Raw genomic sequence first — 8,760 nt, 5'->3', positions numbered from 1 at the left:
CAAAGTATCAGACATGTGGATTTGTAACATACACCAGTAAAAGATGAATAGATTTCACAGTATATTTCTACATTGCCTTGTTAAGAGTCCTAATCGCCTTTTCCACTATTGCTTCTCAATAGACTACTTCCCACTCTTGTGCATTTGCAAGCACAGGAGATTATTTCATTTAGAACTGGCAAGAGACCTTCCTGATAAAAACTTAGCAGAAATTTAACAAAAAGATCAGGATTGCTGCCTAAGACATCTGTCACACTTCTCAAAAACAGTTTAAGACTGGCCCGTGCAGAGCAAGTTAAAAGGTGTATGCAGCCCTGGGATTCAGACCTATAATAATACAACCTTTTCCATGAGCAGTACGAGTGCTGACTTCCAAATCTGCCACTGCACGAACATAGTATTAGACTGATAGTGAGTTTCTTTTCTGTAAAAAAGTGGATTTCTGGCTTAGGGAAGTGACAACTAGAAAATGCAATTGTGCAATGATTATTTTCATCTACGTTATAACTGCATTCAGTTCTATCTTTGCTCCTGGTGTTCGTACGCCTCTGTCTACCATCCTTTCGAGCCCACCACTCCTTTAATGCCAGGTCTATCATTAAAATTTCTGCATTTTTTACACTAATAACTCTACCCTGCTTTTAGGATTCGCTCCAGCCTATCCCTGTAGTTATTTACTAGCAAATCCTGTATAAATTGTTACCTAGATGGACAACAAAACAAAAGTTGCAGCATTTAAATTGTTATGTAAGAAAGTAAAGATGCGTACCCATATAATGAGGCTACTAATTTTTTGAAGAAATACTTCTTTTTGTGCAGAATCAGCTTGGATTAATAAAAAACTCAGCATCTCCTCAAATGACTTTTCTTTATGCTAACTTGAATTGTCAGTGACTGGATAGAAAGGCAAATTATACATTTGGTTGTAAAAAATAAGCTTGTTCTTAATAAAGTCTACTCCACTAATTTGTGAGTAATTTTCTTGGACAGTATGTTCCAATTAAACTAGACATGAAAGAACAAACAGGTACTTGTTCCAATTTAAAATTTTCTGGTTTAAATACAGATATATACACATAAATATACATCTAGATATGTGTGTATTTACATGCTATATGATATTTTCAGTTATGCTAATGTAGAACTCCTGCTCATACATAGTGGATAAGCTATACTTTCCTATTGTGATCAACAGTAACCTATGTATTAATTAAAAAGCATCTGCCAGTTACCAAAGTAACATTACCTACTTACTGATGATCTTATGGAGATCACGCTGAAGTTCTGATCTGCACAGATGTGTCTCCTTGCCAGTCTTGTCGCGACGTTCCTGTTGCAGTGACGACTGCCTTTCACCTTCTTTTATACCTGCCCAGAAGCCACAGAAACAATAGAAATGATCTCTACAGCACTTTGTGACTAAGACCTTTCCTCTCGTGTCAGTGAAATGAGACAGCTCCCTGTTTCTAGCCATAATAAATCTCAGATTCTAAAATGTTTTGTTCAGCTGTGACTAAGGAAAAGATCACATGTTTGTGGACAGTATCTTACTCTTTTGCTGGCTCTCCTCTTCTGTGAGAACTTTTTATTCTTACGCAGTGGTTCTGTGCCCCAAAATGATGGAAAAGGGATATTCAAACCTGTTGTTCCAGGTTTGATCAGGAAAAACATCTCTGGTATGAAAAAGAGGTCTCCCTCCTTCACTGTCCGCATGGACCCACGTATAGGACACTAATGTTATGTAGGAGGAATCTAAAATCAACAACACTGATGAACTCTGTAATACCAGTTATCAGACAATCAGCAAAATGAGACAGTCACAGAAAATCTGAGGAGCTGGTAAATAAGATCCCACTGGATTTTAATGTTCCGTTCAAATTTCATTTAAATCCGTTGATTGTACAGTAAACATACTTGCTTTAAATCTTGGAAACTGGGGAGATATGGAGAAGACTTATCAACTGACTAAACAATAAAAATGCATGTAGTAGCTCAGGCAAAAAGCCAAATTCTGATACGCTTTAAAACCATACGAGTTGATGCCCTGTGAGGTTCCATACTCACTTTATGATCTCTAACCAGGTAATTTCAATAGAATTTGGATAGTCAGGATGTGGCTGGACCGCTTGACTGCAGCGCTAGGCTATTTAAGAGGACCAATTCCTATTTCTCAGAGTGGAAGAAAGTGAATGTATTTGTCACCTGTGAGGAAAAATTCCCTGGAAGGATTGAAATGTTAATTTGCTTACTGTTACCAGAAGCTACCGATTCCTTTCACGTAGGCACAGCCATTCCTTCCCGTTAAGCCCAGTCTCAGGTGAACGCAAACACGTTGTCCAAAGGGAGACAGGCCCTATTAGCAGTGCCTGCACGACCTCATCTATTCTCGCAGCTTCTATGGACAGCGAATTGCTTTTTATTATATTCCTCATGACAGCTTATTTTGAGCCCCTCTATTTCAGAGCAGTCAAATAAGCGTTCCCGATTTCATTACGTGAGTCCCAATTGTTAAGGAGAGTGTCACTTTTTAAAGAGAACAAAGTGTATCACCAATTAAAGATGACATTTGTTAAATGTTGGTAAAACAGGGGCCTGCGTCGCATCTTAGTTTCCAGGGTAGCAGTTACGCTGCAGTTACACTGAATTATCTGCCTGTGAAACCAAGGTTTCTTAGTTACATCTTCAAGGACTAATAAGCCTTGGTCAAAGTCATGTCCAAAACATCTGGTCTAATTCATCCTTGAACTTTTCGAGTCTCCATTATATATAATGGGTTTTCATTGAATGCAGTTACCCGCATCTCCAACGGAAGAACTAATGTGGCATTAATCCGAGGGACCGCAGGCAGGCCAGAGGCGCTGACATGGGATCCATAAATGGGCACTTGAAGCATTCCGTAATGGCCAAACCTCATTGCCATGGCTACGCGCTTCCACTGGGTATTTCTTTCCACCCAGGGACTTAGAAGAAGTCAAAATAACCTTGGATGTGACTTTGTAACATCTCCCTGAGAGGTGTACGTGAGGACAGACTGCACTGAAGTCGCGATACATCTTTGAGGAGCATCCTGTGCAAAGAGTTACTGGCACCAGCGGCGCTGTAGGGAAGAGATGCTTGCAGGGATTGATTTCCATGCTTTGCAGTATTTCTAAAGAAAATATAAAATGCGTTCATTGCGCAGCTTCTACCACAGCCACACACGTAGTAGTTAATAATTCTAACTATGATGAGAAGGTTGCTGATTTCACCAGGCGAAACTGTAGGAACAACACTCCCAGCTGCTGTTTTTAGCTGGCATAGTAAATTAATCTCTGCAAGAGCCCTGGACGGCATAGAGCTGACCGAGAGCCCATTTTGCCGGGGAAGTAGCCAGCAAACCCAGCTGACTGGAGTTTGGTGACCTCGTGGCCTCCCTCCAAGCACACTTGGAGCCATCAAAGTTCTCGGCCTTGGCTTCAAAGCCTTCACTCCCACCCTCTGGCTTTTCCTGGCGGTAAGGCCTGACTTCTCCTTAGAGGGTGCCTTTGCTCTTCAATCACCTTTGTCAGTGGGAGGGTTTGAGCGAGGAGGGCTGTGCAAATCACGGTTTCCCAGTGAGTGATTCTTTTGTTTTGCTTTCCAATCCTCTCCCCCGGGAGGCAGGTGGGGGAGGAAGGGAATATGGCTTGCTGCAGAGCATGAGAAAAAGGAACGAGGAAGCCTGGAGGCCCAGTTGAGGGGGAAGAAGGAATGGGGGGAGGGAACAGAAAGCAAAGAAAATGTGCAAATAGCCTCGTTAGGGCAAGGGGGATCCTTTTGCCTGGGATTTTAAAGCTGAATTAGACAAAGACTGTACTGCATCAAAGGGATCCTCCATCTGTAGGGAGATGGACAGACAGATCTGATGAGGTTTTTTCCACTTGCTGTTCTCTGTTACTCACCAGTAACGGGAGTGTGGGCTCCACAAGGCTTCGTGCTTCTCGAATGTAAAAATCTACTTTGTTTTTTTGGATTGGTTTGTCTTTTTTTTCCCCCTCACTGCTCTTAGCTTAACAGACTAAAATTCATATGAGCTGTTCAGTGCGGTGTGTGGAAATAAAGACACCACCCTGTTGAGAGGAAACTGTTTGACCACACTTGGATGGTAAATATAGTTCCCCTGAGCTGCTGGTGAAGCAGCTGCTAATGAATGGCTGCTCTCCCTTCCTGGCCTCCCTATTTGAGAGATCAGAGGAAATGACACCTCGCAGCAAACCCGAAGGTCACCAAGACTTTTGGGCCACCACACCCGCACCACTCGGGGTGGCCATCACTACGGGGGGGGCCATCACTAGCCCTCTGCCACGGGAGGAGGGAGCCAGCAGCAGCAGCATCTCTGTGGTAACCCAGTAACCATTTAAAGGAGATGAAATTCAGGTCCTGGAGAGCAGGCTCTGGGCTTGCCCTCGGCTTGGGTGCTTGTAGCTCTTCTCATTGCTGGGGGGCACAGTCTTGTGCAATCCAGAGAGGCGTAAGTAATCGCATTTGGGGTGGCGGGGGAAGGGGTAGACTCCAGGGCCAGCATCTGGACTGTGTGGGCAGTTTTAAATCCTGGTACCTAATCCACTACGTACTGCATCCTGGAGAGAACTCCCATCTTCCAGGGGATTAAAATCAGAGTTGAACAGCAGTGAGTCAGGCTCACTGTTTGAATTTTCCATTTTGTGATTTCAAGCCAGATTTATAGAAGTGCCCGAGACTCACAACTCTATCTGAACACAGTAGCAAGGGTGTGTTGTCCTGCAAAACCTGCCCTGGAGCCAGCCTGGGGCTGACTCTCTTTCTTCCTTCCCAAAATAGCCTCCAGATGTAATATTTTTCTGTGTGCAAAACAAATTCAGGTGATGCTGAGTCAAAGCCTCCAGTCCCTTCTGCTGCTTCTGTAACACCCACTGGGGTATCTGAGCTTAACCCTGGTTCCGCAGCGTTGCAGTCTGCCTGGGGAAGTCTGCTGAGAACAATCCAAGGGAAAAAAAAAAAAAAAGCAAATTAAGAGGAGGTGTACGCCCCAGTGCCATGGGGCCTGCCTCCCCTGGAGAGCAGCTCTGGGGTCTGCCCCTGCCAGAGGAGAATGCCGCCATCTGGTGCCCACAGCTCAGTTTGGCTGGGCAGGGGGGTGCTGACCCCAGCTGGGCTGAGAGCTGAGCTCCAGGGGCAGCCCCAAATCCTGCCCGAGGAGCAGGGGAGCCCTCAGCTGACCTGAGAATACGGTATCTTGTCCCCAGATTAGAGGGCTTTATTCTAGAGGGTTTGTCCGGTGGCTCATGTCTGTAGGACCAAGAAGGTGTTTCTTAAAGGACCAAATTGGCCCAAGAGCTAGTCTGGATTTCTTATTTCTTTATAGTGACAGCAAATGGCGCACTGGTCCTGTGGGAGAGTGGTGCGTCAGTCTGCCGCCGTGCAGAGGTCATGGGGCTTCAAGGAGAGGGGCTGGGGCTGGGACCAACACCCAGCCCTCAGATGTAAGAGGTGGAGAAGGAGGTGGGAAAGATGGGGATGAAGGTTAGGGAACTAGGAGTCTCCAAGTGACATGTCATTCAAGTAAATGGACTTCTTGCTAACTAATCCCAAAGTGCTTCCATCTTGGACGTGCTGCGTTCCTGCACTGGATGCTGAGGGTGTCTTAGTTTAGGTCCGTGATGTATAAATTACAGTTTCTTGTTTCACTCTCCCTTTACTTAAGGTCTGAGGCACAGCTAAAAGCTTTCGCAGTCTGGAAATGTATACATTTTAAAAGTGAGGGAATAAGGGACAGGGACCCGTACACTGTAAACAGAAGAGCAGTCATGGTGGGAATAAGCTTACGCAAGCTGGTTGTAACATATCCAAAGATAAGGCAAGTGTAAGCCACTGTTTCTTTAGAAAACAGCCTTCGTGAAGGTTGGTGTATTGGCATGATGTGAAAATGGATTGAATCCACCAGAACTTCACAGGCAGCTAGCTGAGCTATGACTGCAGTCCGCCTGTCCCCTCAGACCAGTTCCTGTTGCGTTCGTGTAATGACACTTCCTCACAAAAGACTGTTCTCTAATAGAATCATGCCAGTAAATGTTTTTGCTAATGTCTAGGTTTGCTTAAGGATCTTATTGCTGATAGAAGTATTCAGTAAATACTGTCTGTCTCCCAAAGTATCCCTTAAATTTGGCTCACATAGCTGAGGTTTCTGCCAAACCATAACAGCTAGAATATGTTCATTTTCTTATGTGAGATTTCAATCTCAGAAACGGCGATAGCAGCTTGAATTAACACCTTACTTCACGTCGGTCTGGTCATGGATTCTGGTCCCATAGGTGGCTGTGCCCCACTGTAACTGTGCGGGTTTAGGTGCCTTTTCAATCTCGCCCACCTGGTTAAAGGAGATTTGGTGGGTCAATGTTCTCTCCTTCCTTCCGTGGAAGATCCGATGAATGTCCAAGTTCTGTACATCTCATAAATATTGGACACAAATGGCTTTTTCTTAGTGCAAAAGCAAGAGAGTTGCAATGAGGCAGGATTTTTCAAACACTATCTTACAAACTTGGAACAAGGAAGAAAGTAATGTAACACAATGCAGCTTCCCTGTATGTAACACATGTACACGTATATAGTCCTGCTCAGAGCTGTTTCAGGGTATCGTCTTTTGGAGGACAATCAAAATGCTGACTTTTGAATTACTGAAGTGCTGTGTGCCCGTGGTGGGGTGTCCTAAAACCGCTGTGGAAATAGGTTGGGGTTTTGGCTGAATACAGTCGTCTTTGTCCTGACCTCTGCCTTTTGTCACAGTTATGTGCCACGTGTAGTTTCTTTCTAACACCAAAAGCAAACTGAAAATGGATTATGTTTGGATGAGATGCTTTTTAGGGTATGTGATTTATAAAGCATGGTGATGGGCCTAAGCCCACGTACGAAGTGCCTTGAATAAAACAGGGGATATGTCCTATATGGGCACAGAATGCCCCATTTGCTTTGCAGGAGGTGAACCTACTTCGGAATAAATCCTTTCTTGCCAAGTCTGTCATCTGTCATTATTTTCACACGTCACGTGTAACTTTGGCATGAAGTTAAAAGATCTGTTAAGGTTACAAGATTGTCTGAGTTGCTCTCTAACTACTGTTTGGTGTGTTTCTGTTTCTTTTTTTTTTTTCTATGTGGACATTATTGCAAAACTTAAATCGCGTTTCAAATGTACATTATGTGATAAGAGGCAGGGTCTAGTTTATGTTGCAAACGTCAGTCAAGAAGGGAGGTGAGCATGGGAAATCACCGTCTCAAAGAAATCATGAAGATTTTCGGATATACTGAACAGCCCCAAGAAAGCTTCAAATGATTTCCTTTGTTTGTGTTGCCTCAGGAAATTAACGATCAGCTAATAACTATCATTTCTTTAATTAAAAGACACTGTAAAAGATAACTGTACCCATGATAAAAATACGTTACAGCATCAGTTACCTCAAAATCCTTGTTGTTTTTCCCCTCCCTTCGCCAGTTTTGACCCTTGGGAGGATTTTACTGAGAAGAGGCTCTTAAAAATAATAAGGGATGCTGCAAAAGATTTTGGAAAAGTCTAATGAATTATGCCAGCTGGTTGTCTTTAATTCCAGTATTTTTTTTTACATGCTGGTACAATCCTGATAGACTGAGGATGCCCCAGCCACTGCACGGTTCCTGCTTGGAAAACGCAGTGCATGTGTATTATATTTGTACTCAAAATGCCTTATCACACATAATATTAGTTAAAAGTATTATTAATTATACTTGTGACAGATAAGTTTGTCTTGTCTGGCCCAAGTCTGGATTAAGCACAGCCTACAGATACGGCTTTTGGGGAAGTTTATTGCAGTAACAGTCTTGGGATGGGTTTTTCACATTACCTGATAACCCAAAACACCAGGTTTGTTACCTAAGGCAATTCCTCTGAAGCAAGTTATTTTTTTAAATGTTAAAACTCGTATGTCCTAGCTAAATGAATGAGCTTAGTAAATAGCACGTCAACACCACTAACAATGCCCTCTGTAACTAAAATTCCTCAGTTCGAATCCTCCCATTTTCTACCGAGTGCTGAAAAAAATCACTTCCCTCTTTTGTGCCTCAGTAGGTGGAGGCCCAGACATAAAATATACAAAAACACTAGGGGTTAAAACTGCTTTGCTCAACGCATTTATTTAAAGCCCCTGCCATGGGGAGAAATGGTTATTAGTGAATCAAAGCCTTCATACGTGTAAAACGCCGATGATGAGGGGAAGATGCTTAAAAAACCCGACCTGAATGGATCCCACCGGGTCAGAGAGACACAACAAGGAAAGAAAACTTTCTTTTTCCGTTTAGCCTGCAAAACAGCCTCCCCGGGTGTGTTGCCGTTTCCTGACTTCAGAGACCTGAAGTTTTCCCTCGATAATCGGTTTCTAAAGCGGAGTTTTGGGCCGGCGGAGCAGCCGCGCAGCTCCCGCCGTTGTCTCTGAGGAGGAGCCCGCCCGCCGCCGGTTGGGGCCGCGCGGAGGCGGCGGGATGAGGCGAGCTGTCAATCAGCGGAGCGGCGCCTTCTGATTTGCTGCCGGCTGGCGTCACGTGGGAGCGGGCTGTCCGTATATAAGGGCGGGCGGGGTAAGCGCTCGCCGCCATTTTGTCCAGTGAGGAAAAGCGGAGCGGGAGTCTCGTTGAGGGTCGAGTCGGCTACGAATTTAGCGCGGGCTCCCTTCGCGCGCCCTCCCTCTTAGCATCGGTGAGGCTCTTCACCTCCTCGGAGGGCGGGGGGGAGGCGGCACC

At 44.6% G+C, this 8,760-nt stretch overlaps 1 protein-coding gene across 1 annotated transcript in view; it reads left to right on the top strand.

Annotated features, from left to right (window-relative positions):
- The first annotated feature begins 8,608 nt into the window (after positions 1 to 8,608).
- The window catches only part of SRSF3 (serine/arginine-rich splicing factor 3), a 9,782-nt gene continuing 9,630 nt past the window's right edge, over positions 8,609 to 8,760 (top strand). Inside the window, exon 1 of the mRNA XM_009891716.1 lies at positions 8,609 to 8,716. The gene's annotated coding sequence lies outside the window, so the exon portion shown is untranslated. The remainder of the gene's footprint in view (positions 8,717 to 8,760) is intronic.

The sequence above is a fragment of the Charadrius vociferus genome, unplaced genomic scaffold (assembly GCF_000708025.1).
Source record: "Charadrius vociferus isolate BGI_N301 unplaced genomic scaffold, ASM70802v2 scaffold819, whole genome shotgun sequence".
Taxonomy (NCBI): Eukaryota; Metazoa; Chordata; class Aves; order Charadriiformes; family Charadriidae; genus Charadrius; species Charadrius vociferus.
Note: the sequence above shows the minus strand (reverse complement) of the source record. Positions and strands in the feature narration are given on the sequence as shown.